General features: G+C 39.2%; 1 protein-coding gene across 18 annotated transcripts in view; it reads right to left on the bottom strand.

The window, feature by feature from the left end:
- The window catches only part of MYT1L (myelin transcription factor 1 like), a 406245-nt gene extending 389571 nt beyond the window's left edge, over positions 1-16674 (bottom strand). For 12 of the 18 annotated variants that reach the window (XM_049695855.1, XM_049695865.1, XM_033437516.2 and 9 more), the window contains exon 1: positions 11318-11811. The gene's annotated coding sequence lies outside the window, so the exon portion shown is untranslated. The other 6 variants (XM_049695859.1, XM_049695858.1, XM_049695861.1 and 3 more) reach the window with 6 other exon arrangements.
- Between the last annotated feature and the right edge of the window lie 5169 nt (positions 16675-21843).

Below are 21843 nucleotides of genomic sequence, written 5' to 3'. Positions count from 1 at the left end.
TGAGGGAGAATAGTATTTATATTTTTACTCTTGGAGACATTATACATTCTGTGAGTCATGCTTAAATTTGATCTTAACATAGAACAGTAGACTATTACTAATTTGAAAGCCATAATGAAGCCTGAATTGCATGGCTTATTTATCTTTACACATAATTTCATAAACATATTTGGGGCACAACCCTTACTCTGTTATAGAGCTCATTATAAATTTGTCTCTGTAACATACCTCTCTCTGTGGGAAAAAAAAAATTCTTAACTCGACATAGAGCTTTCCAGAGAAAAGAGGAAATAACTATTCCCATTATTTTCTTAAATGTCTTCTGTTTTATGAGACACCTCATGGGATTACTTTTGAATACCTCAAGACTGAATGTCTTCATTCTTTTAGTTCATCATTAAATAGAATGATAAACCTCTATATTGTCATATATTTAGATCAAATTCTGTAAATAAGCGCTGAGCCTACATAAAATCATGATTGTCAGCCCAAACAAGTTCTAAATTATAGATACAGAGACTCTTCAGTTACATTCACATTTAATAAAAAGCTTTCATTTGGGGGTTTATTTTCTTAAGCAGTATATATGTTTAATAACCTGAACTCTGTAATGAGTATGTTATTTTGCCTTTTTATAATTATGGAGATAATAAGAGTACCCATCATCCTATAGCTTCTTGTAGGCTTCACATTATAAAATCCATAAGTAAAGCATTCAACGTAGTGCATTTGTGAATAAATATTAGCTATGATTATTATTGTCATTATGATGTTTTCCTGAGAGTCTATTTTTCTCATGTAATACCGAAATTTTGATCTTCCGAAAGTATGATTTTACCAGTTGACCCATCTTTACAACATCCCACTTTAAATTAGAATTGGGAATAGCCGAAGCATACATCTTAAGCACTTCTCTACTGTCCATGAACTTTTCTCTTTTAGGCTCCTTTCCTCCCACTTCTTATTCTTCCCTTCCTTCCAGCCCCTTCTCCACTGGCATGCAGAGCACTTTTCTCCTGTTGCATCTTTCCACTGTCTCTAGATGGAGAAGCATTTCCCAACGCTTAGAGAAAAGTTATGCATATGGCATTCTGAGCTCTTGATAGAGCGGATTTTGTATTAAATGAAACACATTTTCATTTAAAATTTCCCAAAGGGGCCTCCTTGGTAGCAGCGACCTGGAAAGACTTCTGTGACTCAGGTGGGAAGTCTGAGTTTCAGGTGTGCGCAGGGAGAGCTGTCTAGCATCGCCCGTGGGGTGAGTTCTCCATCTCCCTCCCTCCCCCATGACGGGCCTGTCGTTCTTTTCGACTTTAGTGGGACATTTTGAGGACAATATCCAGCCCACTCTTTTACATTTCTGAACATACCATTGCCTACCGTGGTGAAAACTTAGTGTTTATTTGTACTCACAAGGTCTCGTCACTTTGGACGCTTTAGGCTACCAGAAGTAGGACATGAATTGTATAATGGATGTTAGCTGCTAAAAAAGTGTGCTTAACCTGTGTGTACCCAGGCTGTTACTGCTATCTAAATACTGCTTCTTGGAAAGAAGGTGAGGCAGAGAGCCAATGGGGCTGTTTCTTCAAGCGTGGAGCCTGTGAGGTTAATGGCATACACTTTATTTTCCTGCAGCGTGGCAGGTGGAGAAGATCCACCACCACCGGTCAAGTGGAGAGAAGCAGCGCAGGAGTAATAGCGCCTGCGCAGCACATGAAGTGTGTGAATCCACCAGGATGACGCACTGTGTACAGTTGCCATAAAGGAATACTTGCCTAAAGCAAAATAAAGTCATAGTCACAAAGCAGATACAATCAAGAGAGAAAAGAACTTAAGAGGAATTTGGTTTTCAGCTACATGTCTTGAGTTTCACACACAGTCCAATGATTTCTCTAGGTGACCAAGAAGCCTCTGACTGGGTGAATCCCATGTCGGTTCCACTGACCTGAGCAATCCTAGATCAGACCCACTAATCAAAAACAACACCTCCTCTAAATCTTCCAGGCTATTGGCCTTAGGCTCGCTTCCTGCTCTTCCTTAGAAATGATCCCAGTCAAGAAGCAGGAGGTGCTGCTGCCCTCTGGCAGGGGCACTGCCTGCAGCCTGAAGCCCCACCGCTGCACAGTGACACCTTTGCACAGGAGACCCTGCCCAGGGGTGGCAGATACAGAGACACACAACGTTAGAACCAGGAAGGAGCTGAGAGGTTATGGAGTTCACTCCCCCATTTTAAGCAAAGATTCTGAGACGTGGAGAGTAGAAATGACTTGTTTAAAGTCACCCCCGAATTATGAGAAGAGCTGAACTAAGATGAGGTACCTTCACGTGAGCTCTGTCATTGTCTAGGTTAGCTACAGATGGGGAAATCTCACTGAGAAAATAAAAAGGAATGTTTTTTAAAAAAGGAAAGGATGCCTAAGGATGACTAAACTGTATAATATTAGGTGAAAATCCCCTCTGAGCAGTTAATGGGAAAGAGAAGGTTCCTAGTGTCATTGGTCATTTTCAATATGTTGAAGAATTTTACTCAGAATTTCGTAGCACATGTGTAATCCAACCGATATCACCAAGCTAGGGGAGAGTTCCTGAAAATCAGTAAAGTGGTTTGTTAGTGGTCCTCCTAATGCTGCCCTTGGTTACCTGAAAATCCCTGGGCAGGAGCAAGTTGGGATGCTGATGCACCTAACTTACAACCAGTGGGCACATTCCCATCAGGGAGAACGGGGCCAGGGCCAGGGTGTGGGGTGGAGAGCAGGCAAGGAACAGGGTTGTGCAGAGAGGATGAGATGTGTGGAGATCAGGTGCTGAAGGTCGTTTTCTTCTATAGATTCCCATTTTTCTAATGCTGATTGCGAGTCAGCATCCCTCACATTTCAGTAATGCATCTGAAGCTAAAACAAATGATTCAATCTGCATATGCTGGATTTTGAAGCTGTAAAGCACCAAGTACACAATATCCTTGGCCATACTGTGCCCTGTATGCATCCTGCCTCTAACCCCTGGCATGTTGACAGCCATGAATATTTATCACAGGCTGAGTGTATTTTCTAACTTCTTCAAAATTGAACATACACGAAATGTTACATATTAAAAATGAGAAGCCACATCTAATCTCACAAATCTCACCGTCCTTCCCACCCAACTGACCCCTTTGATGAGACACTCTTTTGATCACTAACTAGATGAACAGGTGGCGGAGTCCATTTGTAAACAGGTGTGTTACACCGTCCCTGGAGAACAGACACAACACTTCTTGGCTTGCACTATGGGTGTGGGTCTCTTAGGGAAAAGGATTGTTTTTGAGCTAACAAAATCCCAGTAACAGCAAATTAGCTAAAGAACATTTGGGCAGTGAAACTACCTCCATTCTTGTTCTTGGGACTATGAAGAGAATGGCAAAAGATAAGGAAGATTCAAAACACAAAGTTTGTGGAAAATTCCAAGGGTTAATTCACTACCAAATGTGCCATGTTCACCAAAGAACGATTAACAGATGAGTTTGAAATTTATCTGAGCAAATGATTAAGATTTCCTTTCCTGTTATATACAAGTATCTACCATCAACCAGCACTTCTCACTTTTACGTAATCTCAGACTTCCATTTGTAAGCAAAGACATGCAGTTTTTTGATGTCTGAGCTACTTAAAGTTCCAGACTCCGAGAGAACATAAAATGCTAATTCTAATCTAACTTTTCCTTTACAAGACTTAATCAAGGGGAAGGATAAATTGGGAGATTGGGACTGACATATACACACTACACTATATAAAATAGATAACTAATAAGGACCTGCTGCAGAGCACAGGGAGCTCTCCTCAATACTCTGTAATGACCTGTATGGGAAAAGAATCTAAAAAGAGTGGATATATGTATATGTATACCTGATTCACTTTGCTGTACAGCAGAAACTAACACAACATTGTACATCAACTATACTCCAATAACAATTAATTTTTTTAAAAGTTGGGGGAAAAAAGACTTAATTGAAGGTTCTTATTCTGAACAGATCTGCCTCCAAGGGACTGCAGTGGAGTCATCTGAATGTCTGAATGCATGACCAGTTTCTAATTTGAATCCTCTTCTTCTCTTCCCCTCGATGTCTCTCCAGCCAGTGGTGAGCCTGTGGATGACCAGGTCACTGCCCGCATCCACCCTGCTCATTTCCCTGCGTCGAGGCCGAGCGTGACGTCACAGACCCAAGTCAGAGGTGAGTGAGACCCCACTCAGTGGTGATCTGGAGCTTAGCCATGCCTTCCTCAAATGTTCTGCTGCTGATCTCTGGGATCAACAGCTTTAAAATGTTCAGAAATTGCAAAACAGACATGTGACATTTACCAACCCTCTTTCCTCAAAACAGAAATTTGTTTACTGTTTCACGCATTCTCAGGTAAGCAAAGACTTGTTCAATTGTAACTGCATATTATAAGGGGACAGCTAAGATATACATATATAAACCATGGTGAATGAGGACCAACTACCTAGAACTCTCACAAACTTGGAGTTTAGATTTTATAAGAAGGAGATAAACTTAAATCATATATTTAATCAAGTAGAGAAATATGGTTATACAATGCCATGCAATCGTGAGCTAATTTTCAGAATGATCACCTGGATCCCTGAAGTATGAATCATCTAAGAAAGGGACATCAACGATTACCTTACTCTCTTATTAAGTGAGAAAAATGGTTTAATCTATTTCAAAATGTATTCAAGAAAAAGTAGACATAGAAGAACTGTGATTACTAAGCATATATTTATATACATATATAAATATATTATGTATGTTATATGTAATATAACGTGTTATACATGTATAATATAATATACATATAAATAATAGCTATATTATGTTTATACTTATACAAATATTCAAATATATAAATATATTTATATAAATTATATTTATAAATATATGCCATAGGTATATACTATATATTAATATATAGTTATTATATGTATGTATGTATGTCTATATACCTTGACTCACTGTGGGTTACAAATTTATCATAGTGCTATCTCTTTTGGTTCTGCACACAGTAGGGGCTCAATACATGCAGGGTGTATGAATTGCTCATTAATGTGCTAAACATGAAGGGAGGAGATGAGTTTAAGGAGCTACCCCTTTAATTTTCAGCACTGACTGATATTTTTTCTTCCAGGAGAAGATGGTGAGGGAGCCCCTGGGCTGCCCTTGTTACTGAGTCTAACGAGACTGTTACTAAACTGTTTTAAAACGCAGAATCTAAACATGATTCATAAATTTGCAAGTTGGGTTTGAGAGAGGAGAACAAAAGGAAGAATCTCTACCCCAGCAGCTGGAATTCCCACAGAGAGAGACACACTCCCCTGATCTTAAACCCTGAGTCAACATCTGTCCTGGACCTAGTGGCCCGAGGGCCACCCCACCGCCCAAGTTCACTTGGGCATCTCTCTCTGCTTTTCTGGGGCTCTCGGGTTGGGAAGGAGCTCGTGGGAGGGGGCAGGGTTTCACTCATCACGTGGCACTTATTCATACCACATTGGCCACAGGAACTCTACAATCGGGTACCACATTTATTCTTCTGATAATATAGTCCATGCCCTAAAAAGAGCCAGTGAAGAAAGAAGCTTCCCTTAGAAAAGAAAGAAAGGAAGGAAGGAAAGAAGGAAGGAAGGAAGAAAGAAAGAAGAAAGAAAGAAAGAAAGAAAGAGAGAGAGAGAGAGAGAAAGAAAGAAAGAAAGAAAGAAAGAAAGAAAGAAAGAAAGAAAGAAAGAAAGGAAAAGAAAGAAAGAAAGGAAGAAAAAGAAAGATAGAAAAGGAAAAAAACAGAAAGAAAACCAGTTACTCTTAAACGACACAGCACTATTCTGGGAACTATGACCATTCTCGCCAAACTACAGGACATGAGGTCAGATTTTTGAATCCAGAAAATGCAAATAATTACAACTTATCATATTGGCCACGGAGAAATCAGAACCACAGGATTTCTCAATGCAATGCATCCATTGCTCATGTGTTCAAAGTGCAGTGATCACTGCTTCCTAAAGGAAGCCAGCAAGTCTGTCTGCAGAGATGAGGGCTTTTAAGGATGAAGCTACAACCAGCGCCATGAGCACATACACCAGTATAGTCCCATTCTCGCCATCCCTCAGCCTCACTACACATCCCCCCTCTTTCCTGCAACTGGTGATGAGCACCACCCAGACAACAAACAGCTGGATGGATGCCAAAGGGCCATACATCCGTGGTCTACCGTGCCCTTTTTAATCAACTTCCTAATTAAAAAATGCCATGCTGGCATGAGGTATGAAGGGAGTAGGCTTGGGATATTTCACAGAATAGCATCCCTTGATCCTAGGGTTATGGAAAATCTGTGTTCTTACAGATGTTTATGAGTTTTCCTGGTGCAGAGATAGATAGAATCAATTTGCTTGTGCCTGGCCCTCAAGATGTATTAAATTTATCCTGAAGGAAACTGGTTTCTGAAAAGCTCTTGCCCAGATGCATTAGGCAGGTGGGAGTTTCAGTGAACCAGAGGGTCCACTAGCAGATGCAGCATTGATTTCTGAACGTTCACAATCTAGCCGACCGCTCCAGAGCAGACTTGATTTGATGGCTCTCTATGGGGTGCCCTGCAGACTCAATTATTTCCACAACCAGTCTGGCTAGCATTGTTTCATGGCGACCATGCTCTATGCTTTCAGCTTCTGATCAGATGGTAACAGGCGAGTGGATCCATGTACCAGGGAGGGGAGCTTGGGCTAAATTTAAAGTCAGTCTCTAAGAACTGTCCATCTCTTTTAGGGTTGAGTGATGTGGGAGCCCTTGTGATTGAGGGGTAATTCTGACTTTTAAGAAAGCATTCTGTTGAGTGCCATTAAAATACACTGAGTCCAGGCATGAAGATGCTACTCAAAACAGTGTTTGAGCTAGAAATCCTCTGATAAAAATCTTCATCAATGTACTAAAAAGAACCCCTACCTCATCAGTTATTAATCCATGAGTTGTTTGATTTCATGACCTAAGTCCGACATCCCAACCTGAAAACATCTCAAGCAAATGTCCAACAATCTTGGGGTGATTTTCTCTAAAGCCATTTGATTGCACCATGTAAGCAGTCAGACTTTAGTAAAAAGCAGTCGGTATGTAACACTGAGTCATAAAGTTCCTTTCAACTATACAATGAGTACCCAAATATATCTAAAACAGGTCTACATGACACACATATTAATCCAATGGCTCAAATACCGTCAGCCTGCACACAACATTTCCACATGGGCATTTTAAAAACACATATATACATGCACTCAGCAGAACCTTTGAAGAGATTAATTGTAGTTCCCCAAAAGTACAAAAATACATCCTAGTACAGAATTTTAAACAAATAAGATCAATAACCTTTTGAAAGAAAAGATATTGATACTCTCGTCATTCCCCGTCACTGGGAACCCACTGAAGAATGGCCCTGGACCACCCTAGGCACAGAGAACCCCCGTATCCCGACCTCTCTTCCCTTTGGAATTGAAGGGCACCTGATTTCAGACTAATATTTTGGCCACTCACTGAGCTTAAAGAAATTTGCTATAAAAGGCTACTTTTCTTTCTAAAGTTTATCTGTTTATCTGCAACCTTAGAACTAAACTAAAAAAAAAAAAAAAAAAAAAAGGAAAAGAAAAAGACAAATGCCCTTAGAAACCACATTTCCAGTTAGGCATACATCACCATATTTCCAGCCCTGGGACTTTTCACTGTCTTTGAAGGCAAGCCCTTCCCAAGTCCACAAAACCAGTGTACCCGAGAACCAGTGTGACAGACAGTGGCGTAAAGTAACTCTGTCAAGTGGAAACTAATATGACATAATTTTGGCCCTCAAAAAAAAGCTAGACTCTACCTCTGAAAGGCAGCCAGGCACAAAGAAAGCAACGTGGTAGGTAACAGTCAAGTGTTCTCTTCTGGGTGTAAATGGACACGTTGAGGTCAGAAAATGAATGCTGATAATTTGCCCAAAGAAAGTTATAACCCATTGTAAAACTACAAGGAATGATTTTAATCATAGAAGGCTTGGCTCAACTCTAAAATAAAATACATCAATGGAAGAATAAAAGAAATATTCTTTTTCTCTAGGTAAGAGTTCACGAATCTATTTTGAAATAATTTGGTATTTAATACTGTTTGGGTTAAATTAAAAAAAAAAACACCCCTCAGTTGTTTTCTCATCCTAGTTTACCAGCAAATTTAAAGATAACATAGAAAGAATTGATTATATATATATATACATATATATTCTTTGATGTAAAAATGCACAATTCAGCTATTACGCAAAGCTCAATGTGACTATTCAGAAACTTCAAGTATGAGGGGGAAAATTATCAAAACCAAGTGTCGGAAGCTGCATATAAAGGGTTAAAATGTTTTCCAATATCTTCTGTTTGAGGTTTACTTTTATTGAAGGTAGTTTTTATTTTTTCTTTTTTGGAAAGACATAGCTTTTTTAAACAGAAGGAATGACCCTCCAAAAAGTTGTATTTTTTATCAAATATTCACTGTCATTGTCTAAAGCAAACAGCTGAAGTAAAGCAACTCTGTAAAAAAAAAAATTAAATTAAATTAAAAAGCCTCAAAATAAAAGCAAAATAAAATCCTTAAGTGATTTTAAAAAATTCAGGAACCTATAAAAAGACAGTTAAAGGATAGTAATTTCTACTTAAGTCCTACCTTAAAAGCAGATGAAATAATTAGGTCAGTTAAAATGAAAACCTTACCTTTTAAGGAGAATAGGGATTATGAAAACAGGATAGAACTATTTATCAGTGAATTTCTTGAGATGAAAGTATATTTAACTAAATATTAAAACACCCATATTGCAGTACTACAGTCACAGAATTATATAAGAAATGTGTGCCACTGATGACAATAGAAAATTAGGATTCCAGCAGGCTTTAGACTTATTTCTCAATTCAGAAGACTGATTTGTAAAAACAGTCTCCATTTTTCTGAAAAGAACTGAAAGTATCAGAGCTTGTGCTAATTTTTCTATCTCTTATCTGTAGATCCTACAGATCAATAGAAACTTCAGTTCCATTTGCAAAATCTCCAGTAAGTTGCTGGTTAAATTAGCTAAAATTTTCTTCCAGCTAGGAAAAATATATACCAGTCAAAACTAATTATGTCTGGGCTTTCATTGAAACAACATTTGCTAATTTTACTGGTCTGGATACACTGTTTCAGAAAATATTAATTAAACACACTGAATAATGGCTGCTGTAAATTTCTGAAAACAATAATCTCTAAACAGTTCATTTTCACTCCAGACAGACGCACGGAAGATGGATGAAGCGGCTGCCCCAGACCGGCAGCAAGGCCGACCCTTTTGTTACCCACCATCGGAGTTGAACTTTGCTCCACTTTGGGAAGCGGACCTAACGCTCTGGAAACAACAAGGAGAACAGGACATATTTACCTGGAGGGACCGGCAAGGAGAAACCTGAAGAATGGCAAACAAAGTGGTCCGAGTGAACGCCCTGAGCCCGCATCCCAGGGGCTCCTCCGGCTAGGCCAGCCTCCGAGCCGTCGTTCCCACGGCAGCCACCCCTGCTTCCATCTTAGGGACTCACCCAGAAAATTCTCCAACCTGCTCCACGACTACAAACTCTTCTGCTTCTGCACGCCCACCATTTGTTCTCCGTGCATCCAATCAACTTCCCACCGCACCTCTTCTCTACCGGCGCTCAGACCCGGGGCCACTGCTCATCTGTATGCTAATTATTTTGCCACATGGACAAAAGTAATAATGCTTTCAGACAGGAAACTAACAGGCCTGAAGTCGGAGATGGAAATTAATAAGTTGGCACCACTAAACGACGGGGCCGGGGCATGCGTGCAGCGCCCTGCCTGGCGCAGGATGTGGAGCCTCCATTGACAGGAGCCTCGGACGAGATGGGCTGCGAGCCCGCCCGGCTGTGCATCCGGCACAGGCTCCCTGGGAGACCACAGGGCTGCAGCAGAACAACATCAGTGGCAGACTGCTGACTTACCCTGTCTCGGGCTGCATCCTTTAAGCTCTACAAAAACATAGCCATTTCCCCAAATCCTAGCCTGGGAGGGAACTTCATGGCTGAGCTAGATATTTTTCAAGTTAGAGCTATGGCTTAAACCGATCATTTCTAACCTGGATGTTTATTAAGCTTCCAACACAGTCAGGCAAGATTGGGGATGCATGCTGTATGCTTCTTACATTGTACCCACAGGCCCCTAAATCTCTAGAGCAGAATGTGTATCATGTGCAGCGCCGTATTTCATGTAATAGATGAGAACTGTAAATACCAGAGTCAGGCTGTTAATAGCCACCGGCTAGGCTGTATGTCTAAAAATACCACCCCCGCCCGCCCCGGCCCCCACCCCCCACCCCCCGCACACTAATGTTATGATAAATTCACGCTGTGGCCAAAGAGACCTCAGAAAGTCAGCTGAACCCACAATATTTTCCATGGTCCTATTGCTGAGCACCAAAACAACACAGAAAGAGGTTCCAAGCCTGGCCCCCCACCTCTTCAAATGGGAGAACAGTTACACAAGAGTTAACGCCAACTGACTCTTAAAATCTCTTTCGTGTTGCCAACCGCACTATGCTCTGTTTCAGTGTGAGCTTCTTCTATCGTGTTCTTTTCAAACAAAAGACATAGAACTATTCCTCTAAGAAAGTTCAAATATTATCAACCTCTTAGCATGGCTGGAAGAAAACAAATGTCAGAAAAAGTTTTATCTGAAAAGGCAAGAGCAAATAAGATTTCAAACATACAAAAGGGAACATAGATATATGACTTTCATTAACATCTTTCCAGTAAAAAAAATTGCTTATTTTTTACGTGCTTCCTGAGTCTAACAACACATGTTTTCCCCTAGCCGTAGTAGCCACACCACTGCGCTCCCTGCAAGCCTTGCTCCTATCACACTCACTGCTCTGAAAGGCCATATGAAACCATAAAGGCTGCTTAGCCCCTCCCACCCTCCCCCTGGACGCTAGCCTCAAATACACAGACTCCTGTTTAATAACAACTCCAGGCAGCCTGCACACATACCGGGCTCCCACAATGATATTAAGGTGGAGAAGAAGCTCTGTTGGAGAAAGAGTCCTTTGTTGACTCGTTTGTACATCAAACCAGGCAATTTTAAGAACTGTTATAATTTGGCATCAAATAAGAGCTGAAGATAGCCAGGTAAGCAGGAGACAACTATTTGTCCAGGTACTTAAGAGGCCAATGAAATAATTCTGAAGAGCTGCAAGTTGCAACAATCAGATAAATCCTAGGCAACCGTTAAGTAGAAAGAAAGAGGTACCTTTTTGTAGGAGAGTTGGTAGCCATCCAGCACAACCCCGATCTGCAGCCTATTTCTCCACACACGCAGGGCTATTTCTGCCACAGAGAGACCATGGCACATGTTGATCACACTTGCCTATACATTTCCACTCCATCGGCCCCTTCCCTCCAGTGCCGCCACTCTGTCAGCTCACCGTGCACAGGGAGAGTGGAGGGCAGAGCCACCACCGTGATAAACCACTGCAGGTTTTCCCCAGAACACAATGCTGACTGTGGTTTATGTGGGGAGGACGACTCGGAGCTCCGAAGTTGCCAAGAACACCTTACTCTAGCTTTCAGAGGTGATTCCTCTAAATCCCGAGCGTCTTGCCTGATGTCTTGAGACCAGACATACTGGTTACTACAGAGGTTACAATTCCCTTCCCATCCAGCCCTGCTGGAAATCACTGCAGTCTGAGAGCAAGAGACGCTTTAAGAGACTATCCTGTACCATTCCGTCTTCTCACAGCACAGCACCCGTCACACTTAAACTAAAACATTCCCCCCCCCCAACTTTTCCAATAATCACCACGTGGGGAGTAGGGATTTTTTAAAGAGATACATTTTAGGAAAAATTTCCTAACAGAACAGCCCAACACAGCAATGCTTATCAGTATTTCCTCACATAATAAATAAGCATTTATGCATTCTTTCTAGTTTTATAACACCTGACTTACATTTTCTCTGCCATCTCTGATTACTTATACAGATACCCTGAGGACTCATTATGATGTCAAAGCTTAACACAGTTTCATTGTGAAAACAGGCATAGGAAAATCATTGTGTATGCTTGAACAATGCAGGTGTGAAAGAGACACAGAGAGAAGAGAGGGAGGCCAAAGAGACAACCAGGGACAGGGTTAAAGAGGGAGGACAGGGGAGGGAGAGAGAGAGAGAGAGAGAGGGGAGGGGGAGATGGGGGAAAGAGGGAGGGAAAAGGAGCAACAGAGAGAGACAGAGAGACAGGAGGACACAAAGCATATACTCCAACTGAAACCACGTTTCACTGAAACATAGCCTAATGTTAGAAGAATGTATGTCTGCTACCTTAAAATAATCTGACATCAGAAAAAATCATACAGTAAATTACTATGAAAGTAAAGTAGTATATTCCTTGTGCAAGTTATGATCATTATAGGCAATATTTCTAATTTGTTGGGTATATGCCAATTTAAAATATATATTTTTTTATATCAGCCATAATATATGGATGTTATTTACCCCTTACAACTTCAAAATAAAAATTTTTTAATTATATAAATATTTTCTTCTTTAAGTTTGTGCTATCTTTTCTCCTTAGTTTAGTTTGGAATAAGGTGTAAATCAATGTAAGGTAAGAGTTGTGGTAAAGAATACACTATGATGAAACTTATTTGGTGAAAAATATGTTAATCATTTTCAAGTTTTTGTTCAAGTTTATCCTCTATTACTCTTTTCTGAGGAATGCTACACACTTTTCAAAGAAAACAAAAAGAAGGCATTCATGAAAAGAGGTTTTTAAAAAAGCTTGAAAACAAGAAAATGCATAACACTATTGCAATCAAATTATGATACAGAGTAATTTGATTATTAGAATTTAGCAAAACTGAAGATCTCTCTTTCTGAATCTGCCATTCATTTGCTTCCTAGACAGAGTTCTGGTGAGACCTTGCATCAAGGTAGACTTTATGGCAAAGTACTAGATGCATTTGAAAAACTGGTTTTTGATTAGAAAATTATAGCCCTGGACGCCAGGGGCCATCCAGCCAAGCCACACTTCAACATCAGGGCAGTGGGGTCGTTACAGAAAAGCATCCTGCTGGTCCCTGTTACTCCACCGAATGGGGGTCTTAATATAAAATATTTCAGAGGAAATACAATTTTAAGTTGTCTGAAGTTAAAAATGTAGGCACCAAATTGTTTAATGAGTAAAATTATTTTAGATGATATAGTATGTTTTTACAAACAATACTCTCCCTTAAATTAGATTGCCTCATGGGTAGAGTCAGAAATCTAGTTTATACATGTGACTTTGAAAACATATTTAGGCAACAAAATGAATTTTTCTGAGAAGTGATTGGATTTTTTTATCAGACATGTGAAGTATTTCTAAAAGCAAATCAACAAATAATCAGATTTTTAACTCTAAGTTTTGAATTTTAAGTATAGTTTTAACAAATAGAAAAACTTTAAGAAGATTTAAGCCTGCAAAATAACTTATTTTTTTCCTTAATCTATTGAAAACTGGTGTATAAAACAGACAGAAAACATCAGAGGGTGAAATAATTGGGTGTATCCAGTAATAAGGTGTGAAATATAAACATTTTTGAGAGTGTAAAAAATGAATAAGTTAGGTGAAAAGTAAGTTAGGTTAAAAATTTGATAGGAACAATGAAAGCTATACGTTGAAGAGGCCCATTCTCTTAAAATACTCACATTTTCCTAAAATCATGTTCATACAATCCAAAGGAAATAATGTACTCATACTCCTTTAGGAATTTTTGTACACCACACATACATGGTCACAAATTATTGGGCCTTCAACCTTGATCTCATCATCTAACACAAATTTATGAAATTGGCCTAAGTTTTGCTGAAGGATGCAAGTTTAACTCAAGAAAAGTTGAAATTTATGTTTTCTGTGTACTTTCTGCCTTATTGGTCTATCTGCCTTATTGGTAATTCTGGCTCATCTTTTCAAAAATGAAATTTTAACAATAATCACATAACGATTTTCCATTTGAAAAGCATGTCCACATAGTGTTCATAGGTTTTTCAACTCACAACTACATGTATGCAAGTGATTTTAATAAAATCATGTCTAGTAATTTGAAAAGTAGGGTAAAATGTTTATGTGCAACATAAAGGTCTAGAGATTGCCTATCTTTTCTGCCACACTCTTCAGAACATCCCATTGTGACCATAAAGTCTGCTCCGCCTTCTACCTCAACGAGTACAATCATTAAGGTGATGAAACTGAGCCATTTTCCCATTGCCAGTAAACTAGTAGGAAGTCAGTCACTGCTGAATGTAATTGCTATCAGCAGCGGACAGCTCCCGGTGCTGAAAGGGAAAGGGAGAGAAGCCTTGCTCACAATAGCTCACTCAACCAGCCTTTGAAAAATCACAGCAAAACTGAATGAGGTGGCAAGTGCTCAGGCTGAATAGCACTGTCGACAGAACAATGGCAGCCAATTCCAAATCCTACTATAATCACATTAATGAGATTAATCAGTGAATTAGCAGCAGTCAGATGTCAGGGAGGCAAGGAAGAATCCAACCAAGATTGGTAATTAACTTTTTTGGGGGGGAGGGAAAAAATCGACTGTGCTACCTCGTAGGTTCCTCAAAAGTTGACAATTTTGCTTCACAAATCTGAAGACTATATGTTATGATCAAAAGGCAACAGTATAATCCTTCATATTATAATATAAATCCAGGTATCATATTACTGATGCTTCAACTACAGTCCTCTGAGAAAAGTGATGTCACTTTAAATAATCTTCATAAACTATCAGCCTTTTACTGTTTTTAACTCTTCAAGTGTAAAATTAATGTTTAGAAAAGAAATTATTTCTCTAATACTCAAGCTAAAATATAAAAAAATATGGCTGATTTGAAAAGAAGGATTATATAATAGCTGCTGTTGCTTCTGAGAAGTCTATGATACCGTAGGGAGAGTTTTAAAAGTGCCATGAAGTAAAGAACTATTATGCAAACGAATCAGCTCTGGTCTACTGTATTTAATTTTAAAAATTTATGACTACAGTGCAACTTTAAGGAGAATTTTGACCAATTGACCTATTGCCTTTGAGGTGATAGAATCATACACTTTCCTTTAGGTCAACTAGAAAAAATAAACTTCCTTTTTTCTAGAATGCATCACTAGCATGTATTATATACAATCAACACTCTGGATTCAAAGTTCTTGAGAGGTGAAGACTTATAGGTACGAGTGGTGCTGTGTTTCAAAAAGGAGTATTTTTGAAATATTTTGAATATTTTGAAAGGGTGCAAAACCCTTTTTATAATTTTTAAAATAATCCCATTTGTATCTGTGTGGAATACATGCCTTTATTGATCATTTAAAAGCCACATGAGTTTCATGAAGTTGAAGAATCAGAAAGAAAGCCTCCCTTATGCATGTAAGGGTGGTACTAGGGTGCTGTTGTCTATGAAGTTAGTTTTGTTCAGTAAAAAATACAAACACTTAAACAAAAAGCTCCTATTATAACAAACATTTTTACTGTAAGTAAATAAATAACTTAAAATTCTATAGATTATATTGTTTTAGTGGTATGAGAAACTATCATGGCTAAACTAATACTAAATTGAAAATCAGAGCTCTATATTTTGAATAGCTAGCCATTATATGAATATTTATATGTGTATATATTTATGGCCTTATTCTGATCTACCCTGAAGATAAAGTTCACAGTTTGAAATTTCAGTTTATTAATTTAAGTTGTGTTAAAGGCATACTTCTGTTACAAATGAAACACTGTTTCATTATTATGAACTTGAAATGTTTCAGTTATAGTTCAAAATCTTATTTGAGTTTCTCAATTTAAACAATATAAGTCAACTTTTTATCATTAGGCCGATATAATATGACATTGAGAATGTTTTAACAGCCTTTGTAAAAAATGAATTGCTTTATTTGCAATGTCAAGTAATCCAGTAAAGTCTCTGGGAAGTTTTTGTTTCAATATCCGTATATCATCCAAGTACAGTCCATGCAGCAAGATCTTTTTTATAAACAACATCACGGTTACAGCATGCAACATGATACCCATTTTGCTTTAAAGAGAGACTTCTGTGGATTACAAACTCCTAGCCCAGGAACACTTCAGCTACCAGCCATGCTATGAAATAACTTTAAGAAGGAGCAGACAATAGGCATTGCAGCACCAGCCCTTGAACTACAGTAAAACAGACCCTGTGCACTAAGCCCCCAGAATTAACCTAACGAAGATCACGTACCTCACAGCATGACCACAACCGCTCACGAGTGCGACACGCTCAGTGTTAGTAACTGCGCTGACTCAAAATACACAGAAAGCAAACGAGCCCTATTCCACCCCAAGTTTGAAAGGATGATGAGGAATATGCCTACCACCGAGATGCAGAAAAGGCTGCTTTTTGTCTTCAGTGAATATTGATATCATAACCCACAGTCCAGGGAGTCAAAAAAATTAAAATACACCCACCAACAATGAGTACAAAAACCAGGGGGCCTTCGAGAAGACTGCAAGGAAAGCTCTCTTCTTGTTTAGTGTGCAGTAGCTTAGGGAAAAAAAATGTCGCCGGGGCAGGAATGACAAATGCGGTGCGATAGGCTCTCAGGCCTGAGGGATCTGTTTTACTTCCACACACATCCCCTAATGCACACACTCCCACTCATCCTCTCGATATGCTTTTTTTTTCCACATTTTTTTCACGAGCTCCAAATCCCCGGCATATGACCTTCTGTTAAATAGATAAAAAAAAAATTGCTTATCAGTCATGCAAATGAGGCTGAATTCATTTTCCACAACAGATGGCCTCATAGATAATGATGATGGAGGAGAGAAAATTGAATGTCTCTCACAAGGTGGCCATGGCAACCGAGAGCAGAATAATATCAATAATAAGCTCACTGCATAATAAGGTTGTCAATCCCACAAATCAAAGCCTCCAGCTAAACCAGGTACACCTCCCCAGCTAGTTACCAGGTAAATAAATATATACGTATGTATTGCATTTCGCAGTGACCATAAAAATAGCTAGAATTTTAAGCGTTTCTGTGGAAGAGTGTGTGTGTGTGTGTGTGTGTGTGTGTGTGTGTGTGCATGCAGGCGCATGTTGGGGGTAGTTGGATGATGAAATGACAATGTGACATATTTTTTCTTTTCTTTTTCGTCTATTATATTTACTGTAAAGTCCTTGGTTTCACGAAGGACTTTTTTAAATAGCCATATTGAAATTTGGGATGTGGTGCGTTGCAGTCCATACTCTCCCCCTGCCTCCACCCCCGTCTGATGTGTGGCTGCATTGATGCAATAGCAGCTCGCCTCAGGCTTCCACCTTGGCTCCCAGGGGGACATCCTGCAAAATGAATCAGCAGCCATCCTGAGCAGGCTGATTAAAATGAAAATGGCAAGGCACATGTCTGGGCGGAACTGGAGCTCAGCTCTGCTGCCTGTCTGGCAAGCATGCTCAATATAGCTCTTGCTAATAATGGCTTACTGCCTTTCGGTTTTTAAAAAGGTATCGCCCTTTTCCCCCTCAACCGACTGGTGTTGCCGTGTGTGTGTGTGTGTGTGTGTGTGTGTGTGTGTGTGCGCGCTTGTAAAATGGATTGTTCAATTCTAATTCTCTGCTGCTCACATGCAGACTGCCTGCCTGCCGACACCAGAACTGTGAAACTGAACTTACCTCCGTCTTTCTTCTGGGGAGGGGGACAGTTGATAAGCCTTGGGGTAAAAGAACCAGTTGTAAACTCAAGCTGCCTAAAAGACCAAGACAACATTTTTTACACCTAGAAACAATAATTTCTAACCGAATCCTGGACAACAGACCTTGTGACAACTCTAACGCTACCTCCCAGGTTCACAGTTGGACCCTCTGAAATGTAGCCTCCTAAGAAACCTATTTCTGTCTCAAGCATTTGCAACCAGCCTGTTACTGTATCCTAGATATTATGCAACACAAAGCATCAAAAATAGAAAAATGAAAGGTGACGAACTGATACAATAATCTAACAAAATTTCATAAAAATGTATCTCTGACTTCAAAAAATTCTCAGGTATAGCTTTAAGATTGCCCTCAAATAAACTATACTTTTCAATATCTCTGAAAAAATTTTTCAGGGTTTTTTTTTTAAGGCATTCTGGAAATTAGAACATTATCATCTCTCATGAAAAATGCCTTAAAAATTAGAAGCAAGGGTTTTTCTGAATCCATTCTATCTCACTTTTCCTATACATTTCACTCTACATCAGTAACAATCTTCCAGTTTTGCTGTCTAAATGTCCCCTTTTTGATTTCTTTTGGTAACAGATGCATGAGTTTTATGTGAAATCAAATATATGTGTGTATATATACATATATACTTATCTTTATATATTTATTATATACACACTTATTTTGCCTTTAGTAATCCCTGTCTCTGAGACGTGATCTTTTCCATCCTGCACTCCAGCCCTGCTGCTGCTGCAGTGTGATTCAGAAATCAATAGAGCTGCCCTAATGGAGACTCCACTCGGCACTCGGCTAAGCATCTGCAGTCTCTCCCTCCCTCTCTCTCTCTCTGTCTCCTCTCTCTCTCTCTCTCTCTCTCTCTCTCTCTCTCTCTCTCTCACACACACACACACACACACATACACACACACATAGAACTAATGACGTCTGTGCAGCTTTTTCAGCTGATTGGGCACCACATCGGATGTTCTATGGAGCAAAGAATAGGAATCATTTCTAGTCTGTGGAAAAAAAAATGGGAGCATGTATTCTCCTGTGTCTAAGACACAGATCCTGAGCTCCCCAGACAAGCAGCCATGCTGATAAAGGACAATTCTTCAGGTTGTGTGGTCATGATGCAGTTAGGGAGGACTCCAAACCCATCGTAGAACTGTAACCATAGCACAAAGGGAATTTTTCCATCTTACAAGGGACAAAGCCTTCCTCTAAACAAGAAGCAGAATAAAATTTACAGAAAAAAAAAGAATGTTTAGGGCAAATAGTGAGTTCCAGTACACTATTTAAGGGTTCGAATATATATCATTATTTAAAAATACTTCCAAATACACGTTTAAAATAAAGGACAAGTGAAAAGAATATATATGTACACATACATACACACATATGTAGTTATTCCCTGTGAGTTTCTCTGCCTTATCTTAGTTGTGTTAGCAATAAGTTCAGTTTTTTAAGTTAAATTTATCTCCAAATTTCTTATCTTATAGTAAGAAAGAAATCTCTAAAGGATACTAAGCCATGGTATTTTAAACCACACATTTACATATGTGAATGTGTTTCTTACACACATGTGCATGTCTATGGAAACACATTGTCTATTAGACACTGGGCTCCTGCACACATGCAAAGATGTGTGCACAAGCACACACAACACACACAGAGGCATAACCCTACTTCACGAGCTCATGGTACCTGAAGCTGCAGGCGTATTTCCCTGAAATGACAGGCGCGCAGCACCTGGGGTTTTACCTTAAAGGGGAGGAATTTCTGGGCTCTGCAGCAGGAAGCACGCCTTGCCCTCACCACACTGCCAGCACATGGGCTCACCCTCTTCTTACTGACAACAACTGCCCCAGACTGGCTGTCGCTCCAGCCAAGCATTTGTATTCTTTCCAGCCACCCTCTGCATAACCTTAGAGCTTGAGATTGCAGCACTCATATGGCCTAAGAGGAGGGGAAGAAATGAATGAATCATGAAGCCACAGAGCACACAGCAGAGCAGCGTTTCAGCCGGCATCTTGCCGTTACCTTGTAGGTTCACTTAATAAGTTATGATTTCTTAGAAAATGGAATCTGCTCTGCAGTATGGGACAGTAAATAAAACCCTTAAGGGCACACCACAAGGGCTGGGGAATACCCCAAAGGCTATTGAAATGAAAAATCTCTTTGTAGTTTGCAATTAAATCATACAATGAAACATTTTTTGCCTCCAAATATCTATCAAACCCTTTCTTAAATTATTTTTAATATACTTTATGCTGCCCTTAGAAGTTCACTGTACAGATTAAAGCCTTTCTGTATTAGAAAATTCATAGCTTATCTCCATTATTTAATTAATTAGTAAGAGAATATAAATTGGAATATGCAGCCCCTTCTAATGGATATGTCCTCCAGTTTAATACAAAAAAAAAAAAACCCAGGTCCTTCTGTGTCTTGAATTATAAAACACACAGGTCATATCCTACACTGTATTTCCATCCATCTAATGTATGTTCTGATTGTTCCGACAATAGATGGATCTCTCATAGTGTAAGAAGGACTGTCTCTTCCTTTCAATTCTGGATTTCTGAGCAGACTCTGGTCTCTGGTATCTACAGGGGACTTTCCATTTCCTCACGTGCCATTTTTCACACCAAGGCTAAGGCATGGGGGTAGCTCTCCATGTGAAGCAGGAGCATGACCTATCTGGGTCTTGGTTCAGGAAGCTCATGAGATGTCCTAAAATATCTTCTTTGCTTTAGTTCAGAATTATATCTGCATCAGTGACAGAGTGGTGTGATACACAGAGGAGTGTTAGACTCACGTAGGACAGCAGCAAATAGAATGAAATCATTACAGTGGGTAGAAAAGGGTTAAAATGGTTATAATCTGGAATCCAGATATTTCTGTATCCCAATGTATGCTATGCAAAAATAGGCACTAACATAACCCACTCCATCAAAAACTAAAATTTCCGAGTTAGACATATATGAGATAAGGGCTATTTTATTAAGCTATCAAACAATGATACAGATGGGAAACCCATTCTCACTGTGGGGAATTGGCTTCAACTAATCAAAACATCTGTAGAGTGCTTCAGGAGCAAATAGCTAAAAGGAATATGGTTTAGGTGATTAACTGGAAAACAGAGGAATGGGTGAAATCTGGGGGTCGTATCACAGAGAAGAGCTGGCATATCAAGTACAGTTATGGGCAGAAGGAAGCTGGTTGCATAACCTCAGTGACCGAGCTGCATCAGAAAGGACAGGCCATGAACTCATCGTTGTGCTTTTGTGTCTGTATTGAACTGACTATCCCGTTGCATGTTAATAGATATTGGGGGAGTCTGGAGAAATAAAGCATCCATATTCAGATTTTTAGAGAATCTATGATTTTATAGAGCTGGCCTGATTTTATACAACTGGTCGTTTTCTTGGCAAAACATCTAGATATAAATTGTATCAAATGTGATTCTGAGATCTGAAAGGCCATTGAGAATTTAAGGTTTAGATGATGACAGCCAGCAAACTAAGATTATCTATAAAAGATATTTATCTCACCCCCAAGTTCATAATTTTAAAAACACGGTCTGCAATTTTACAAAAATAAGTACTATTCAATTAAGCTTTGGTAGCCCAATAACTTCACAAATATCTGCCTTCCAACACGTCTTTCCAAACTACCTCTAGGTTCCTGATCTCTTGTCTCTGAACAATCTTGCATCTGGAGTCTTTATATCATGTATTCTCATCCTTGCGTCATCTGTTTAATGTCTCTACAACTGTTTGAGTTACTTGAAGGAAGGGACTTATCTTAGCTTATGAGTACATAGTAACAGTGCTGGTACAAATCAGGTGCTTATTCAAAGTATCGATTGATTTTCCAGTTCACTTCTGGGTCTCATCACTAAAGTAAAAACATATATATGCATAGACACGTTTTAGACCTTTACCTTATTTAGAATTGAATTTTTCTTCATTTTACTGGGAACAGTATTAAGTATCATGCATATCTAGAATAGATTTAGTACTGAAAATCATTCAGAAAAAGAGAATCTAGAAAAAACATGAATGCAGAGAAGATACTAGA

Source organism: Orcinus orca, chromosome 13 (assembly GCF_937001465.1).
Source record: "Orcinus orca chromosome 13, mOrcOrc1.1, whole genome shotgun sequence".
Classification (NCBI taxonomy): domain Eukaryota; kingdom Metazoa; phylum Chordata; class Mammalia; order Artiodactyla; family Delphinidae; genus Orcinus; species Orcinus orca.
This window is presented reverse-complemented; position numbering and strand designations above follow the sequence as displayed.